General features: G+C 35.4%; 1 long non-coding RNA gene across 5 annotated transcripts in view; it reads right to left on the reverse strand.

Annotated features, from left to right (window-relative positions):
* Positions 1 to 11,779, reverse strand: part of LOC129143542 (uncharacterized) — a 98,623-nt gene extending 86,844 nt beyond the window's left edge. For 4 of the 5 annotated variants that reach the window (XR_008547134.1, XR_008547135.1, XR_010155831.1 and 1 more), the window contains exons 1-2: positions 3,133 to 3,310; positions 2,496 to 2,577 (exon numbers count right to left, since the gene is read on the reverse strand). This is a non-coding gene — a long non-coding RNA (uncharacterized LOC129143542). Of the gene's footprint in view, positions 1 to 2,495; positions 2,578 to 3,132; positions 3,311 to 11,600 lie in introns of those variants that run through there. The other variant, XR_010155832.1, reaches the window with a different exon arrangement.
* Positions 11,780 to 20,434: the final 8,655 nt, after the last annotated feature.

Consider the following 20,434-nt stretch of genomic DNA (forward strand, 5'->3'; position numbering starts at 1 on the left):
ATTGGCTTTGATCATAGTAACTGAAATTTTACATCTATTGACTCTTAAAGTAAAAATTGTTTGCATTTTGTATGTACTTGTCTATTATTTTCAATTCTCAAGTAAAATTCATGATTATTATATTTTAATAAAATATCATTTGACAGTGGGTTGAGAAATAAAAACTGGTCCTTCACCTCACAGATAGTTTCAGAAACCCTGCTCCAGAATACAAATAAGGACTTATAGGAGAGGCTAAAAGATGGAGGGAATAGAGAAGTTTAGAGACAGGGAATCAGGTGAAATTGAAAAATGGGGTCAAGAAAGACTAAAGGGAAAGGGAACAGTTGGAAGGGAAGAAGGGTAAAGTCACAAAGTAGAACCTTAGAGTTCATTTTCCATCTCATCATTTCCAAGTAATTTCAAGATTCAAGATATTGCCATACGTAAGGGACAATATGGGAAGGTGATAAAGGAGGCCATTGATGTTGAAGTTGAAGCTAGTTTGGTAGATGATAGCAGTATGGACAATAAAGTGTCTAAGGAATAATCCCTGCAAATCATAAAAATAAAATAATAAATTAAATGAAGAATATAAAGAGAACTTGAAGCTAGCATATCATGTCAAAAATGGGGAAAGAAAAGCAACCACCAGATATCATCAACTTCAAGGGAGGAGAGATTGTTAGATGGTGGTTGTAGAATAATGGTGTGGAAGAGGCATCAAGAAATAAGGACGAGGCATCTCCTTACATGCACCTTGAGTTGGCAGAAGTAGAAAAGAATTTACTTCCAGCGGAAGGTCATCTTATAGAAATGGAACCTCCAGGAGAAAGTTGTGCTTACATTTCAGGGAATTGAAGCACCATTAGAAAAAAAGATTCAGGTAAAAGAAGTTTGTTCTAGAAGTAATGCTTCCACCTCACACAGGGAAGGGGGCAAGGAAAAGTCCAAAGTTTATAAAGTAGGCATGTTGGGGAAGGTTGGGCAAGTGGCATCAGCATAAATTTCATGGATACTCAAGGATAATTTCCTTAAGCAAATAGGTGAACTGTATGAATAAAAATACTGGCATTCAGGGGAGGTGAGAAATCATGGGAAGATTTACTGAAGGGAGAGGTGAGTAGCCAGAATTTTATTTTAGTGAATTTTATGCCAGTAGAAGTAACAATGATGGCCCTCTATCCAGATGTGACCAATGTAATCAGGGGTCCTTGTCAGAGGGATGCAGGAGGAGTCAGAGTCTGAGAAAGAGACTCTGATGAAAACAGAAGTCAGAGTGATGTAGTTGCTTGTTTTGAAGATTCCTTAAAAACCAAGGAATACAAACAAGTGGCCTCTAGAATATGGAAAAGGAAAGAAAAAGGATTCTCTTTTAAAGCCTCTAGAAGAAATGCAATCCCATCAACACTTTGTTTTAACACTGTGAAACTCATTTCAGACTGATCATCTCCAGGACTCTAAGATAATGTATATTGTTTTAAGCCATTAAATTTGTAGTAATTTGTTACAGAAGCAATAGAAAACTAGTACATGCCATTACATTTTAATTTAAAATTTTAATTACAATGATAAAACCACAACCTCCACTTATGCACACACACAAATCACATACACACACATGCACAAATATACACACAACACCTACACACTCAATCATAGAAGACTGCAAAATCCTGCACTGCAACCAAGATGTGAGCCGGTGTAAAAATTATGCCATCTTGCCTACTTTTTTTTCTGAATTTTCAAGTTTTATATAAAGTTGGCAGATTAAAACATTCATTTCTATATAATTAACTAAAAATTATATTCAATGAATGAATGCAAAATAAATACAATCCATCTCCTAATCCATCTTAAGGTTAAAGTGTAAGATACTTAAAATGATCATTTAAAAGAAAAACCCTCCAATAATTTCAATGTAACAACACAAAAATGCGTAAGGACATGACTCTTAAAAAGAGATAGAAATCATTACTGAGAACTTTTAAACCTCTTAGAAGTTTATTGATTTTAAAAATTAGCAGGAACATTACTACTAAGAGATACACCCAAGAGACTTTGCACAAACATCTGTTTTTACCAGCTTTGGTGTTCAGCAATAAAACCTTCCATTGTCCCAAGGCAAGGCCCTAGGAAATGCCCACCAACAGTTCCAACAGTCATTATGTATGTACTGTGTTCTCATCTCTGCCCTAAGGAAGTTAGACAGCAACCCAGTATTTTTTTTTTATTTACATACTTATTAAAGTCACACAGGTAAAACGTTTCCGAATGTGTTTTCAGAACACGTTTTATTTTAGTGCTTTCAAATGTTTTGAGGATAATTGTTAGGGGAATGAAAAAAATATAGGAGCTCAGTCTGAGAATAAAAATCTGTTTTGGCATTTTAATGTCTAAAGACTCGGGAACTGCCAAATGTTTGCTAATCAAGAAGCAGTAGAAATTCACAATCAGTCCCCAAAATATAAAACAATTCTATTCACTGTAAAAATATGTTTACTGCATTTACTTACCGGCTGTTTAGCACAAATGTTTTTTGTCCCAAAGTGGAAAAGCTGGCAATCCTTTAATTTCCAAAGTGCTCATAGAGTGCAGCTGTAGATATACAAGGCATTTGTTAATGGCATATCAAGGTATCATTTGCTTCCCCTTTTGTCAGATACCGCCTTTATTTGAAGTCAACAGAAGCCCTTTCTCTTTTCCCTCTGGCACCATTTGTGGTTATTGTGTTTTCAGAGAATGCACACAGCATCAAGATATGGACTGATTTTGTTTTGAACCCATTCAGATGCAATGCTAACATTTTTTGGTAACTTTATATTTTTTGCTCTCTAATGTTCCATAGTCTTCAAAAATAGCCCAGAGAATTGCATTTGGGATTCATCGACATTAAAGTATCTGCTACCCAGAGTAAAATTCCAACAATAACAAGTTTATAACAACTCAAAGAGCATACCTTGTACTTGAAGGAATTTCATCATCCTTTTTAAAGGCATTTTCTTTAATTGAACCATAGTCTCACCTCTCTTATTGGATTCCAAATTTCCTTTTTAAGTATGAATATTTAGGAGTCAGTGGACTAGCCCTTGCTGATGTAATCTCAGCCTCAGTGAATACATATTCATTGGAGAAAAAGATTATCTTACTTACATGTATAGGAGCCATGATTCCAGGAATCAGTAAAATAATTCTATTGCCCATAAAACCGAATCAAGATTACAGCCGCTTTGACTCCTCCTTTGGAACCTTTGGAAAAGGTTTAGTGTGTTGAAAAGAGAGAGAAAAGGAAAATTAGTGAAAAGAGCAAATATTTTGTGCTGTCTCAACATTCAATAAATTCCACTGTGTGCACAATTGCTTTAGAAGGAAGGAAATGACAAAGGTATTTAAAAGATTAAGCCTAGAAATGTACTTGTGGGTGGTATGACCTTGATCGTATAAATCAGGAACATCACCATATTATCTGAGGTTCAGCTTGCCAGCACAGCAGGTGCTGGCTAAAGAGTTGCTCAAGGTTTCTTCAAATGAGAGGACATCACTCAGAAACCCAACCTTTTTTAGCTTCTACCAATTTGACACCCTTTCACTTACATGTTGCTACCACCTCTTCTTAAGACTTCAAAGAAACCACTAAAATAACCACTATAGAAGTCTTAGGGATCATTACCTAGAGTATCAGATTCATCCAAAAGAGTTCATAGATATGATTAGTAATATTCTTCTGAGTAAAACAAAAAGTTCAAAAGGATGTTTGATGAACAGGTATTTAGGGTACTTATTTTTAAGGCCACTTTAAACTTCAGAGTAACTCTCTGAGGGAAATAAAACTTCTATTAAAGCTTTAATTAAGTTTAAAAAGAGCTCTAACAGAAAAATGTAAAAGCCACACTGCTGCTGCTGACTCTAGGCATCGAGACCTATCAAAGAGTATTTAAGAAGCAGAAGTGGGCTGGGGCTTTCAGAGATGTATTGATTTAAATTTGTGCATCCATATTGTATTTTCCAGCCACTGTGTTCATGCAAATCTACAGACTAGAACACTCAGGAACATTAAGCATGCTATGACTATTTATTCCCATCACTTTATTTTTTATAAGCCTAGAAGCTTTATCATCCCTTCAGGTCCTGGTTATGAGTGATGATGAAGCATATCATTGTCAGTGCTGTCAGATCAAGAAGAAAGTTTCAAAACTAATAGAGTATATGTTTACATGGTTCGAGGAACATACACCACGCAGAAAACACATATAAAAACACATACAAAACCCACCTAATCTTCTGGTCTCATTATTCCCCCAAGTTTTTCTTAAAGACAATCAACACAACAAATTTTGAAAGATTGATGACATATCAAAGAATCAAATTTGAACATAATCCAAACCCAGAGTCCACAGTGTGTGTTTGTGTATGTGAAGGCAGAAGAGGGGAGGTGGAGGAAAACAGGGAGAGGTGGGATGTGAACTCTTGTTGTGAGAAGAGCTAGGCACCTGATATACTCTTTCATGTAGCCTTCCACTGACGGATCAAATGAGAAACTGTTTTGCTCTGTTTCTGAACTGATTGACATTTTAATTATTCTACAGCTGGAAGTGTTAATCACACCAGAGAATGAGGGGATAATTCCCAGCTGGTAAAATTTCACACAATAGCTTGGCATGCACCAACATGCAGATAGTTTAAATTATTTGTTGAAGAAAAAAATCAATATTTAAAACCTCTTCACAAATTAAACCAGCAACAATACAGGTATACTTCAAAATCCTTACTTATGATTTGCACTTCCTATTTTTGACTCTCAGAGAGTCAAAACACCTTATGAATCTGAGAAATTCACAAATTTAAATGCTACTGATCTGAAAACTGTGAGATGATTAAAAGAAATTAAGATAATTGAATTTGGTTTTGTTTGTAAAATGTAAACTTTATTGCTGTTCAAATTCTGTTGCATTATTTTTAATATAAGCCTCTCTCTTAGAAGGTCCATGTTGTTTGGTAATGATTAAAAATCTTAAAAGATGTGCTTAACTCAGAGAAATATTTGTGTTAGTTCTTCACATACTTATCTGATCATAAGAATAACACAGAGTATTATTTCAGACTGTCTTTAGAGTTTCTGATTTGATAGCTCCAGATTTGATAGCTCCAGAATAAACCCTAGGAATCTGAATTATCAGAAATGATTCTGGGTGGGTGATGCTTAAAATCAGACAAGTATGGAAAACACTGAAATGCATATTCTGAATTTTAAATTAAATTTCATTTAGTTCTATTGGTATATATAGCAAATACCTATTTTTCCCAAGTACTGAAACATAAAGATAACTACCAAAATTTCTGCCTGTTAGCTCAGGTGGTTAAAAACTAAACTTGATATTTTTTCATAAAACAAATTCTCTTAAATATTCTAGTTTTAAAAAAACAAAAATAAATGGGACTTAATTAAGTTGAAAAGCTTCTGAACAGCAAAATAAATAATTATTAGAGTAAACAGACAGACTAAAGAATGAGAGAAAATATTTGTAAACTCTGCATCCGACAAAAGGACTAGTATCCTTTGAATCTACAAGGAACTCAGACAAATCAGCAAGAAAAAAACAAATAAGGCCATTAAAATGCAGGCAAATTACATAAATAGGCAGCTCTCAAAAGAAGATATACAAATGGCCAACAAGCATGGAAAAATCACTAATTATCAGGGAAACGCAAATTAAAACCACAATGAGATATCACCTTACCCTAGGCAGAATGGCCATTATTAAAAAGTCAAAAAACAATAGGTGTTGGTGTGGATGTAGTGAAAAGGGAATGCCTATATGCTGCTGGTGGGAATTTAAAGTAGTACAGCCTCTATGAAAAACAGCATGGAAATCAGTATGGAAAGAACAGAAAGTAGATCCGGCATTTGATCCAGCAATCTCACTAGCGGATATCTACCCAAAAGAAAATAAGTTATATCAAAGAGATACCTGCATCCACATGTTTATTGTAGCACAATTCACAATTGCAAAGATATGGAATCAATCTGAGTGCCCATCAACTGATGAGTGGATAAAGAAAATGTGGTATATACACACCATGGAGTATCAATTGGCCATAGAAAGGAACAAAATAATATCTTTTGCATCAATTTGGGTGGAACTGGAAGCCATTATTCTAAAGGAAGTAACTCAGGAATGGAAAACCAAATACTACACGCTCTCATTTATAAGGGGGAGCGAAGCTATGGATACAAAAAAGCATATAGAGTGGTATATTGGACATTGGGGGGGATGGGCATAGGGTGAGAGGGAGGTGAGGAATAAAAACTACATGTTAGGTACAATGTATGCTAGTCAGGTGACAAGTGCACTAAAATTGTAGACTTCACCACAATACAATTCACACATGTAACCAAAAACCACCTGTACCCCTAAAGCTATTGAAATAAAAATAAATAAATATTCTAGTTTTGATAGTTAATAGAACTTTTGACAATCAAATGTTTTTTTAGTTTTTAACTTTGTTGTAAATCTTGAGAATGTGGATGTGCTTTCTTTTTAATAAAATCAGCCTCCAATGTTCAACAGAAAACACATTCTAAGAGAAATACTGCCACCTTAGATATTAACATTTTGTCTTCAAAGTAAGTTTTTCTCTATTTTTCATTAATGTGTATGAAGGAGTCAAACTTCAAAAGTTATGATAAACACGTTTTTAATCCATGTGAAATACACAGACATACGTGTACGTCTGTATTTCTGATTAATTAGGGAAGGTCTTCAGGAAAGAGATGCACTGTCAAAAGTTTGATTCCCTATAGGGAATGTGTTACTATGTGCTAAGTTTCATTCTAGCACATAGTAAAAAAGCAAAGTTGAGACAGCCATCATTATCATTATAATTACCATTTTATAAATGAAGAGACTGAAGTTTACTGAAAATAAATAATTCAAGGCTACATATTTTAAGTAGTAGATCTTGGACTTGAACAGAGTAAGTCTGACAAAACAAAAAACAAAACAAAAAAAAACCCAAACACAAAAAACCTGTGTTCTACTGCTACTTTATCTTTAATCTTTCTCCTAAGTATACTGATAAAATACAAACATTATTAAGTTGGTATCTGATATAGTTTGGATATTTGTTCCCTCCAAATCTCATGGTGAAATGTAATCCCCAGTGTTGGAGGCGTGGCCTGTGGGAGGTGTCTGGGTCAGAGGAGTGGATCCCTCCTGAATGGTGTGGTGCCCTCCCTACGGTAGTAAGTGAGTTCTTGCTCTGTTAATTCATGTGAGAGCTGGTTGTTTGAAGGAGTCTGGCTCCTCCCGCTGCTCTCTGTCCCTCTCTCACCGTGTGTTGCACTGGCTCCCCCTTCACCTTCTGCCATACTTGTAAACTTCCTGAGTCCCTCACCAGGAGCAGAGGCTGGCACCATGCTTCCTGTACAGTCTGCAGAACCGTGAGCCAAAATAAAACTTCTTCTCTTTATAAATTACCCAGCCCCAAGTATTCCTTTATAGCAATGCAAGAACAAACTAAAACAATTTCCTTCATAATCTCTTAATTTTTTTTCCAGTTTGGGGGTAAAGTTTTAGAAAATTAACAGCTCTGTGTTTGATGAGCTGTGAAGCCCTAGTGTGGCAGAGGTTGTCTGGGACATAGAGCAAGCTACTGCTGCTGCTACCTTTAAACTTAAGAACAGAAGGAAAGATTAGTGTGCCATTAGCTAGAACTGACTTTCAGAACTAACAAAAGGCTTAGAAAGATATTCTCAAGAGTCTTAGAGCTGTAACATAAATAAATTTGGCTAGAATATTTTCAGAAATCTCTTAACCAAACTGAGGAAACAGAGACTAGGTTGGTGGCAGTCCTCTTACTTGAAACCAATCACCTTCTCATTCCACCACCATTTTCTTTTTCCCATCGCTTTCTGTCAGCTTTTAGTAATAACAGGGAAGAAATGGCTTCTTGTACTTAATTTTAAAATGAAAAAGTTATATATATATATATCTAATGATGTATCTATATCTAATGATGTATATATATCTAATGATATATATATCTAATGATGTATATATCTAATGATGTATATATCTAATAATATATATAATGATGATATATATATCTAGATATATATATCTAATGATATATATATCTAGATATATATATCTAATGATGTATATATATCTATGTTAGATATATCAAATTAGATATATATATCATTAGATATATATATATATCATTCTGTCTCTAAGACCTGTGTTTCATTTAATACAGAAAAAAAAAGGCCAGTCCTCTATGAGTGTTGTACATTCTGCATTGTTTTGAAGAAAACATGCAAACTGACTCTGCTCCAAGGTTGTGAAGCTCTTAGGCCCTTGGGTTGCTGATTTACAAGTTGATGTCCACATGCTGTATCTTTTTATGTCTCCATTTATAATGCAGTTATGCAGGCAAGTTAAGCTATAAGGACATCATCATTGATGTTGCAATTTGTGTATATGTTTTCTACCTCATTACATTCTCATCTTTCTAGCCCAAAGCCATGGGATTCTGGCCTAGGCTATAGCTTACTCTCATAACATAATGAAAAATGCAAAATCATCACAGAGAAAGCTGATGGTTAAAATCTTTACCCCCAGTCAGTTGATTTATTGGTGTATATGGCTTTAGAGTCAAATAAAAATTTGTCCAAGGCAAATTCAGGTAATTTTCTTTTTAGTATTTCCAGAATTCCCACCTGAGAGAGCAGGTAATTTTCAAAAGCAGAAATTTTAGCATCCTGTCAGTAAACATTTCTGTTTTAAAACAAAACCATATAAACAACACACAGAATAATAGTATGGGCTGTTTCTCTACAAAATCATAAAGTTTTAGATTATCTAGTAAATGGATACATTTGTAATTGATGCTACTTTCCCACTTCTGTAGTTTATAACTTAACAAGACAATTCTGCCCTCTCAATACTATATTGTCATGAGGAAATGTCTTCTGTGATTCTAGACATTAATGATTGTTTTGGAATTTTCCCTGATCAACTGATTAATCCCCACCCCGACTCAGCGCCTCAGACACAGAGTGAGGCCAAGAAATATCTGTTGGCTGAAAATACCCAATTCATTTAACTGAATTAACTGTTACTTAAAATAAAAAAATCACTGGGAAAAGTCCACAGCAGGAAAGAACAATTAAGAAATTAAGAGATTCACTAATTGTCCTTGCCTACTACTATTTACAAAGCTATTCGTTTGTTTAAACACAAATATCTATCTATCTATCTATCTATCTATCTATCTATCTATCATCTATCTATCTCTATCTTTAAAGAAAGGTAATCTTGCAAAACATTTATGGAGCCTGGATTCTTTACATGAATTGAAAAAAGTTGAGTTTTTATAATTTGAAAACTAAAAAACAACTCTCTTTTTACATGTACAAATGTTAGTGTTAATAGACATAAAGATAACTTCATTTTATAATCTCTTGTAAGAAAATATTTTTCTCATCTGGCTATAAGTGACAAATGTTTATCCTAAGGCTTTAACCTCGTAGTTCCTACTTCCAACTACAGCACTTGCTTATAATATATTCACACTATGCAAAATTTATATATTAACTAAAACTTATATAGAAATTATCATATACATCAATGTTAAAATTCTAACACACCTGAAGAGATAAGTTTATCTGTCCATTGTCTGCCTCAAAATAAGAGTAATTGAGGAAGGAGAGAAGTAAAAAAAAAAATTGGGGGAGATGAAAAGCTATACATCACAGGACTCAACCTCAAAGCTATGTAACTTTGATGCACACATAGATTACAGTAAATAGAGTGTGGGTTAAATAAATAATAGAATATGTTCACAAAATAGTAACATTGGCAATGTCCACCAAAACTAAGGCTGTTGAGGCAGAAATAATTTGATAATGGTTTATTGGAAGGCAAATGTGAGGATTGACCTAGGAAAACACACCAACAAAATTGGGAGTGTTCTGGAGTCTGTGACAAGTTGGAAGGCGTTTATAAGAAAGCTTGGAAGGGAGGGGGGACTCCTCATATGGGAGTTGTCCATTATTATTGATGGGTACAATACAGAGGTTACAATCCTTGGAAACAGATTGCAACATACAGGCTAGAATGTCTACGTGCAAGACAGTCAGTAAAACTTTATAATTCAGAAATAAATCAGTGTCCTTTTCAGTGTCAGTAGGTTATGCATTTATCAGTACGTCAACAATTTGAAAGCTCACGATAAGATTCTTTACTCATGGACAGGATGTTGCCATGAATCACAAGACCTTCCCAAGGTGGGTTAATTTGGAAGCCTGTTTACTTTTAAAGTAAACTGTGAGATTTGAACTGTAGGTTATCAGCAAAAAAGAAACCAATGGCAAAAAATAAATCAAATCTAATCTATTTATCTGAGGTTGACCCCTTCACAAAAGAAGGAAAGAGAAAAATAAAGAATGCTTTGCAGAATGATTCTTCATGAAAAACACTTTTCTCTCTCTCTCTCTTTTTTTCTTTTCTGTTTTTCCCATCCTGGGTTTTTCCAACTAGTTTAGATAGGAATCAAAGTTAAAGAGAACACTAGTTGGCTGGAAATAAAACACCTGTGATGACTTTACAGCCAGTATCAACCCCTGATAGCCTGGTGTCCTGTGTGATATCAAGGTCATAGTAGCCGATCAAAAACATTTGCAAAATTAAAAATGCAATCTGTATCATGGTCCGGAATAATCTATTACCGAAAAATTTAGCCTTTTAGCAAGGTTATCAGAGAAACAACATTATTGGCACTGAAGTGTCATCTATCCAGAAATCCTGTCAAGTTTATTTTAACATAATTTCACCAGTGTTTCTTTGTAAGAGAAAAATTTGGTATACGTGCCTAATTTATTTGTTCTTTGATAATCAGGGGCATTTTATGAAGGTCGCAAAGGCCCAAAAGGGGCTTTATAAACACTTGTTTACGAACTATGTAAAGCCTTAAAAAAAGTTTTTCTTATGCTAAACAGTTTTACCGTACGATTTTTTTTTCCTAAAAGGGATTTGAGCTCTGAACTGAACGCTTTTTTCTTTTTCTATTTATGACACAAAATAAAGATACCCACAGGCCATGAGTCTGACAATACTTAATAAATGGATCTGAGATAAAGTCATAATTGAAAGGTAGTATCATTCTTTTTTGTAACTCTTGGATCAAGTTGCTGCTTTGTATAATTATGACATACTCAATCTCATAATGCATGAGTTAATGTACTCTTAAAATATTGTGTTACAAAGAAATAATTACATAGGCAGCAATCATTGTAAATTGAATCAATTCCTAATGTTAAGGGAAAAAATTAGGGATCAGATGACTGAAATGCCAATATTTATGATTATACTGCTTGAATTTTTTCATCTTGGACCATGTGCAAATGAAATACAAATCATAAGCAAGATAGATGCAAGTCAAGTACTTCATGTTCTGGACAGAGGGTAACACATCTCCTGGAATTGATGTTAATAATAAACAAAGAGGAATTCTGCCATCAACATCTGGCAAAAGTGATGACAGAAAAAGAGCTACCCAGGGATATGTTTTCTATCCAAGGGAGAGTTTTAGGAAGGGGCTGGGAAGCATGTGCTCACATTTCTCAAAAGTAGGTTGTGTTTGTGATTGCTTGAACGCCAATAGGAATGGACCGGTTACCAGCAGATGAGAGAACTTCAGATTGGAAGGAATTGCTGAGATGTTGCCCAAGACCCAGTTTCCACGAATGAAGTATAAATCGGGGAACTGATTCATCACAAGTCAAGAATTGCATTTTCTAGAAATAAAACAAAAGGTCAGAGTAAAACCAGAGAAACGTGGATTCAAGGTTCAGTCTCCCTGAGAACTCAGCTACAAATAGTTAAACTCCTTTATACCTTCGATTTGTCCCAGATTCCAGAGTAGAAATGACCTCATAGGCAGGGTGGGTGTGAGGAGATGAATGGGGACAAATCAGGGTGCAGATTCAGAGTGTAGGGCAGAAGACTACTTATTAACTTCACCCTCAACTCCTTTCTTCTTCTCCTTTGAATTTTGAACCAGTGACTAGTAATTGGTACTTCATTTAGAGCATGTCTTAACTCTAAAGCTAATAGCACTTAAAATGCCAAGGAGCAACTTGGTATGAGTGTGCCTAGCCCCTTTAAAAGGAAAAAAAAATGTTGCAGGCTCCTAAGACTTCACCCACATGCCCTAATTCTGGGCGTGGGAGGATGACTTGATAGATGACTAAATAAATGCTAATATTGTGATGCTATTACTTCTGAATGGTTTATCAGAATTTTAGCACCCTTAGGAAATAAAAAATAAAATAACGTTTTTAAAAAAAATATGGGGAGAGAGTAAAAAATATGGATCCTTGGAATGGGGAGTTGGGGATGATTAAGGGGTATGAAAAAAATAGAAAGAGTGAATAAGATCTACTATTTGATAGCACAATAGGGTGACTATAGTCAATAATAACTTAAATGTACATTTTAATGATTTAAAGGGTATAATTAGATTGTAACTCAGGGGATAAATGCTTGAGGGGGTAGATACTCCATTCTTCATGATGTGCTTATTTCATATTGCATGCCTGTATCAAACTATCTTATGTACCCCATAAAGATGTACACCTACTATATACCCACGAATTTTTTTTTTAAAAATCTGGATTCTTCATTTAGTAAATACTTCTTGAGGGCCTAGCATTGTGCTGGGCACTGAAATAGCATGGTAAGCTAATGAGTCATGGTTCCTGACTTCAAGAAACTTGCAATCTAGCAAGGTAAGTAAACAAAGAGGCAATTGCAAGTATTATGACAGAGAAAAGGGCAAAGTTCTAGAGAAGCACACATCTAGGGACCTTCTCTGAATTACTAACATACACTGAAATAGAAATTTTATGACTTTAAAAGGAGTGCTTTTTTTTAGAGATGTTGTTTTTTCCATATATTTTATCAGAAAATTTCAAATGCAGATTGAAAAAAACAAATACATGTTAAGTATCCCTTATCCAAAAAGCTTGGGACAAGAAGTGTTTTGGAGTTTTTCAAATTTTGGAATATTTGCATATACATAATGAAATATCTTGGGGATAGAACCCAAGTCACAACACAAAATTTATTTATGTTTCATATACACCTTGTACACCTAACCTGAAGATAATTTTCTACAATATTTTAAAACAGATTTGAGCATGAAACAAAGTTTGTGTACATTGACTCATCAGGAAGCAAAAGTGTCACTATCTCAGCCACTCATGTAGATAATCTAAAGATTTTTTTCTGGCATTACCATCACTCCTCACTCTGAATTTATGTGCTATTAATAAGCAATCATTTTCTTACACTTATTCACACATAGGTATTTAACTGTAAAAAAGAGGACACACCATTAATACAGTGAAAAAATAATGTGTTTGAGGTAACCAAACAGCACAGTGTCATCACCAGAATGCCTATATCAGCTGTCAAACAACATCCACAAGCAATGGCAGACTTTCAGTCTCTACCTGCAATCCTCTGTTTAGATTAGAAGGTTACTATACATCGTATTGTGTTTTGAGATAGGCGAGAAGAAGAATCAGAAGGACTTGAGGAACCAGAAAGTGGCCCTCTAAAGATGAAGAAGCATCCTATTGGATGGCTTCTTAAAATGTTTCTTCCAGAATGTCATCTGCTTCATTAACAACTTGTTTTAATTTTTCATTTTTTTGTCTTAGAATTATTTATTTGATTTTATAACTTACGTGATTTCTTGTTCTGTGATGAATGCATACTGCCCTAGTCCTTCAATAAGCCCATCACACATTTTCACCATGCCATCTCTAGGTAATTTTTCTGCAGTGTTAACAATGTCAGTCATCTTCATCATCACTGTTATCACGATCACTAGTCTGTTGTGTGCCTGCATTTTGATTGCAACCGATCATGTGAGGTCAACTGTATTATTTCCACTTGTGGCATCAAATGGGCACTCAAAAGTTTTGGATTTTGAAGCATTTCAGATTTCAAATTTTTGGATTAGGAATGCTTAACCTGTACAGGATTTTGAAATATTAAGAAGTAATTTCTTTCTCAATCCTAAAAACACTTTCTCTCTCTAAAATACAATCGATTATTTTCTTAGGTTTTTAATTTAAGGGATTGCTCTAGGAAAGTCATTATAATATTTAACAAACATTTTTAGTAATAAATTTTTTAAATATCTGTTTTTACTCTTTTCCAAATGGTCTTTTTCATGAATATGAAAACAATGTACTCGGGGGATGTATTTCATGTAAATTTTTATGTCCAAAAACTGAATTCAATTTTTTATTGACATTAAACACAACAACATCTGCAAGTCATTAAAAGGAAATTCCTTTGGAAAACACTATAATTTGACTCTACTGAATGATTTTTCACTTGGAATAAATTCATTCATAGTTTCATGATATTCCAAAAGCAGTTATGACCTAGATTAACAAAAATAAATTTTATTTTTGTTAATATATTAGACATCAGGTTTTACAAACTACTTTTTCAATAATCAGTGTGTTCCTGATAATGTCTTTGGACATTGAATTTTATATTACAATAATTATTTTATTAGTTATAAAAAGTATCATTCTTTTAAAAGGACACTTCAAAATAGTAAAAGAATTCTTTGAAAAAATCACCCCTTATGTCACCGGCTATAAAATAATTCTACATAATACCATCTAATCATTTTCCACAATGAAAAATATTTTACACAGTTATACAGTGTTTTTAAAATGAGCACACACAACAAATCCTGTTTCTCACATATTTCAATACTAATTTCAGAGATGTAAAGATAAATATATGTGTATGTAAATGTCTATATATGTATGTAAATGTCTATATATACACATTTACATACATATAAAAATGCCCTCAGAATATGTTAGAAGTCACTTATCTGAAAGTCTAATATTTAGGTGGCCTGTATAGAATTGATATGCTTTAAAAATATAAAATGTAAATATTTAAAAATTTGGTCAACTTTTTTTGTCTTTTTTCCTTATCAAGAAAATAGTACTAAAAGAAATAAATTGTCTTAGTGAATGCTTCTCTTTTTTGATCTCATTAATATAAGGATAATGATCCTGCTTATACAGATGCTCCTTGACTTAACGTAACATTTCATCTCCATAAACATTGTAAGTTGAAAATATCATAACTTAAAAGTGCCTTTAATACACCTAAACTACTTAACCTTGTAGCTTAGCCTAGGCTACCTTGAATGTGCTCAGACACCTTAAATTAGGTTACAGTTGGGCAAAACCATCTGGCAACACAGGACACTACAGAGTACCAGTTGATTACCCTCGTGATGGCATGGCTGACTGGGAGCTGCAGCATCACAAGAGAGCGTCTTACCACTTTCTATTGAATGTGTATGGTTTTTGCACCATCATAAAGTCAAAAAGTCAAGTCAAACCATTGTAAATTGGGGACCGTCTGTACATCAGTTTTTTTGTTTTTTTTTTTAATTTATATATTTATTTATTTTTTATTATACTTTAAGTTTTAGGGTACATGTGCACATTGTGCAGGTTAGTTACATATGTATACATGTGCCATGCTGGTGCGCTGCACCCACTAACTCGTCATCTAGCATTAGGTATATCTCCCAATGCTATCCCTCCCCCCTCCCCCCTCCCCACCACAGTCCCCAGAGTGTGATATTCCCCTTCCTGTGTCCATGTGATCTCATTGTTCAATTCCCACCTATGAGTGAGAATATGCGGTGTTTGGTTTTTTGTTCTTGCGATAGTTTACTGAGAATGATGGTTTCCAGTTTCATCCATGTCCCTACAAAGGACATGAACTCATCATTTTTTATGGCTGCATAGTATTCCATGGTGTATATGTGCCACATTTTCTTAATCCAGTCTATCATTGTTGGACATTTGGGTTGGTTCCAAGTCTTTGCTATTGTGAATAATGCCACAATAAACATACGTGTGCATGTGTCTTTATAGCAGCATGATTTACAGTCATTTGGGTATATACCCAGTAATGGGATGGCTGGGTCAAATGGTATTTCTAGTTCTAGATCCCTGAGGAATCGCCACACTGACTTCCACAATGGTTGAACTAGTTTACAGTCCCACCAACAGTGTAAAAGTGTTCCTATTTCTCCACATCCTCTCCAGCACCTGTTGTTTCCTGACTTTTGAATGATTGCCATTCTAACTGGTGTGAGATGATATCTCATAGTGGTTTTGATTTGCATTTCTCTGACGGCCAGTGATGATGAGCATTTTTTCATGTGTTTTTTGGCTGCATAAATGTCTTCTTTTGAGAAGTGTCTGTTCATGTCCCTCGCCCACTTTTTGATGGGGTTGTTTGTTTTTTTCTTGTAAATTTGTTTGAGTTCATTGTAGATTCTGGATATTAGCCCTTTGTCAGATGAGTAGGATGCGAAAATTTTCTCCCATGTTGTAGGTTGCCTGTTCACTCTGATGGTAGTTTCTTTTGCTGTGCAGAAGCTCTTTAGTTTAATTAGATCCCATTTGTCAATTTTGGCTTTTGTTGCCATTGCTTTTGGTGTTTTGGACATGAAGTCCTTGCCCACGCCTATGTCCTGAATGGTAATGCCTAGGTTTTCTTCTAGGGTTTTTATGGTTTTAGGTCTAACGTTTAAATCTTTAATCCATCTTGAATTGATTTTTGTATAAGGTGTAAGGAAGGGATCCAGTTTCAGCTTTCTACATATGGCTAGCCAGTTTTCCCAGCACCATTTATTAAATAGGGAATCCTTTCCCCATTGCTTGTTTTTCTCAGGTTTGTCAAAGATCAGATAGTTGTAGGTAAGTGGCGTTATTTCTGAGGGCTCTGTTCTGTTCCATTGATCTATATCTCTGTTTTGGTACCAGTACCATGCTGTTTTGGTTACTGTAGCCTTGTAGTATAGTTTGAAGTCAGGTAGTGTGATGCCTCCAGCTTTGTTCTTTTGGCTTAGGATTGACTTGGCGATGCGGGCTCTCTTTTGGTTCCATATGAACTTTAAAGTAGTTTTTTCCAATTCTGTGAAGAAAGTCATTGGTAGCTTGATGGAGATGGCACTGAATCTGTAAATTACCTTGGGCAGTATGGCCATTTTCACGATATTGATTCTTCCTACCCATGAGCATGGAATGTTCTTCCATTTGTTTGTATCCTCTTTTATTTCCTTGAGCAGTGGTTTGTAGTTCTCTTTGAAGAGGTCCTTCACATCCCTTGTAAGTTGGATTCCTAGGTATTTTATTCTCTTTGAAGCAATTGTGAATGGGAGTTCACTCATGATTTGGCTCTCTGTTTGTCTGTTGTTGGTGTATAGGAATGCTTGTGATTTTTGTACATTGATTTTGTATCCTGAGACTTTGCTGAAGTTGCTTATCAGCTTAAGGAGATTTTGGGCTGAGACAATGGGGTTTTCTAGATAAACAATCATGTCGTCTGCAAACAGGGACAATTTGACTTCCTCTTTTCCTAATTGAATACCCTTTATTTCCTTCTCCTGCCTAATTGCCCTGGCCAGAACTTCCAACACTATGTTGAATAGGAGCGGTGAGAGAGGGCATCCCTGTCTTGTGCCAGTTTTCAAAGGGAATGCTTCCAGTTTTTGCCCATTCAGTATGATATTGGCTCTGGGTTTGTCATAGATAGCTCTTATTATTTTGAAATACGTCCCATCAATACCTAATTTATTGAGAGTTTTTAGCATGAAGGGTTGTTGAATTTTGTCAAAGGCTTTTTCTGCATCTATTGAGATAATCATGTGGTTTTTGTCTTTGGCTCTGTTTATATGCTGGATTACATTTATTGATTTGCGTATATTGAACCAGCCTTGCATCCCAGGGATGAAGCCCACTTGATCATGGTGGATAAGATTTTTGATGTGCTGCTGGATTCGGTTTGCCAGTATTTTATTGAGGATTTTTGCATCAATGTTCATCAAGGATATTGGTCTAAAATTCTCTTTTTTGGTTATGTCTCTGCCCGGCTTTGGTATCAGAATGATGCTGGCCTCATAAAATGAGTTAGGGAGGATTCCCTCTTTTTCTATTGATTGGAATAGTTTCAGAAGGAATGGTACCAGTTCCTCCTTGTACCTCTGGTAGAATTCGGCTGTGAATCCATCTGGTCCTGGACTCTTTTTGGTTGGTAAACTATTGATTATTGCCACAATTTCAGCTCCTGTTATTGGTCTATTCAGAGATTCAACTTCTTCCTGGTTTAGTCTTGGGAGAGTGTATGTGTCGAGGAATGTATCCATTTCTTCTAGATTTTCTAGTTTATTTGCGTAGAGGTGTTTGTAGTATTCTCTGATGGTAGTTTGTATTTCTGTAGGATCAGTGGTGATATCCCCTTTATCATTTTTTATTGTGTCTATTTGATTCTTCTCTCTTTTTTTCTTTATTAGTCTTGCTAGTGGTCTATCAATTTTGTTGATCCTTTCAAAGAACCAGCTCCTGGATTCATTGATTTTTTGAAGGGTTTTTTGTGTCTCTATTTCCTTCAGTTCTGCTCGGATTTTAGTTATTTCTTGCCTTCTGCTAGCTTTTGAATGTGTTTGCTCTTGCTTTTCTAGTTCTTTCAATTGTGATGTTAGGGTGTCAATTTTGGATCTTTCCTGCTTTCTCTTGTGGGCATTTAGTGCTATAAATTTCCCTCTACACACTGCTTTGAATGTGTCCCAGAGATTCTAGTATGTTGTGTCTTTGTTCTCGTTGGTTTCAAAGAACATCTTTATTTCTGCCTTCATTTCATTATGTACCCAGTAGTCATTCAAGAGCAGGTTGTTCAGTTTCCATGTAGTTGAGCGGCTTTGAGTGAGATTCTTAATCCTGAGTTCTAGTTTGATTGCACTGTGGTCTGAGAGATAGTTTGTTATAATTTCTGTTCTTTTACATTTGCTGAGGAGAGCTTTACTTCCAAGTATGTGGTCGATTTTGGAATAGGTGTGGTGTGGTGCTGAAAAAAATGTATATTCTGTTGATTTGGGGTGGAGAGTTCTGTAGATGTCTATTAGGTCCGCTTGGTGCAGAGCTGAGTTCAATTCCTGGGTATCCTTGTGGACTTTGTGTCTCGTTGATCTGTCTAATGTTGACAGTGGGGTGTTAAAGTCTCCCACTATTAATGTGTGGGAGTCTAAGTCTCTTTGTAGGTCACTCAGGACTTGCTTTATGAATCTGGGTGCTCCTGTATTGGGTGCATATATATTTAGGATAGTTAGCTCCTCTTGTTGAATTGATCCCTTTACCATTATGTAATGGCCTTCTTTGTCTCTTTTGATCTTTGTTGGTTTAAAGTCCGTTTTATCAGAGACTAGGATTGCAACCCCTGCCTTTTTTTGTTTTCCATTTGCTTGGTAGATCTTCCTCCATCCTTTTATTTTGAGCCTATGTGTGTCTCTGCACGTGAGATGGGTTTCCTGAATACAGCACACTGATGGGTCTTGACTCTTTATCCAACTTGCCAGTCTGTGTCTTTTAATTGGAGAATTTAGTCAATTTACATTTAAAGTTAATATTGTTATGTGTGAATTTGATCCTGTCATTATGATGTTAGCTGGTGATTTTGCTTGTTAGTTGATGCAGTTTCTTCCTAGTCTCGATGGTCTTTACATTTTGTCATGATTTTGCAGCGGCTGGTACCGGTTGTTCCTTTCCATGTTTAGTGCTTCCTTCAGGAGCTCTTTTAGGGCAGGCCTGGTGGTGACAAAATCGGTCAGCATTTGCTTGTCTGTAAAGTATTTTATTTCTCCTTCACTTATGAAGCTTAGTTTGGCTGGATATGAAATTCTGGGTTGAAAATTCTTTTCTTTAAGAATGTTGAATATTGGCCCCCACTCTCTTCTGGCTTGTAGGGTTTCTGCCGAGAGATCCGCTGTTAGTCTGATGGGCTTCCCTTTGAGGGTAACCCGACCTTTCTCTCTGGCTGCCCTTAACATTTTTTCCTTCATTTCAACTTTGGTGAATCTGACAATTATGTGTCTTGGAGTTGCTCTTCTCGAGGAGTATCTTTGTGGCATTCTCTGTATTTCCTGAATCTGAACGTTGGCCTGCCTTGCTAGATTGGGGAAGTTCTCCTGGATAGTATCCTGCAGAGTGTTTTCCAACTTGGTTCCATTCTCCGCATCACTTTCAGGTACACCAATCAGACGTAGATTTGGTCTTTTCACATAGTCCCATATTTCTTGGAGGCTTTGCTCATTTCTTTTTATTCTTTTTTCTCTAAACTTCCCTTCTCGCTTCATTTCATTCATTTCATCTTCCATTGCTGATACCCTTTCTTCCAGTTGATCGCATCGGCTCCTGAGGCTTCTGCATTCTTCACGTAGTTCTCGAGCCTTGGTTTTCAGCTCCATCAGCTCCTTTAAGCACTTCTCTGTATTGGTTATTCTAGTTATACATTCGTCTAAATTTTTTTCAAAGTTTTCAACTTCTTCGCCT

The sequence above is a fragment of the Pan troglodytes genome, chromosome 2 (assembly GCF_028858775.2).
Source record: "Pan troglodytes isolate AG18354 chromosome 2, NHGRI_mPanTro3-v2.0_pri, whole genome shotgun sequence".
Taxonomy (NCBI): Eukaryota; Metazoa; Chordata; class Mammalia; order Primates; family Hominidae; genus Pan; species Pan troglodytes.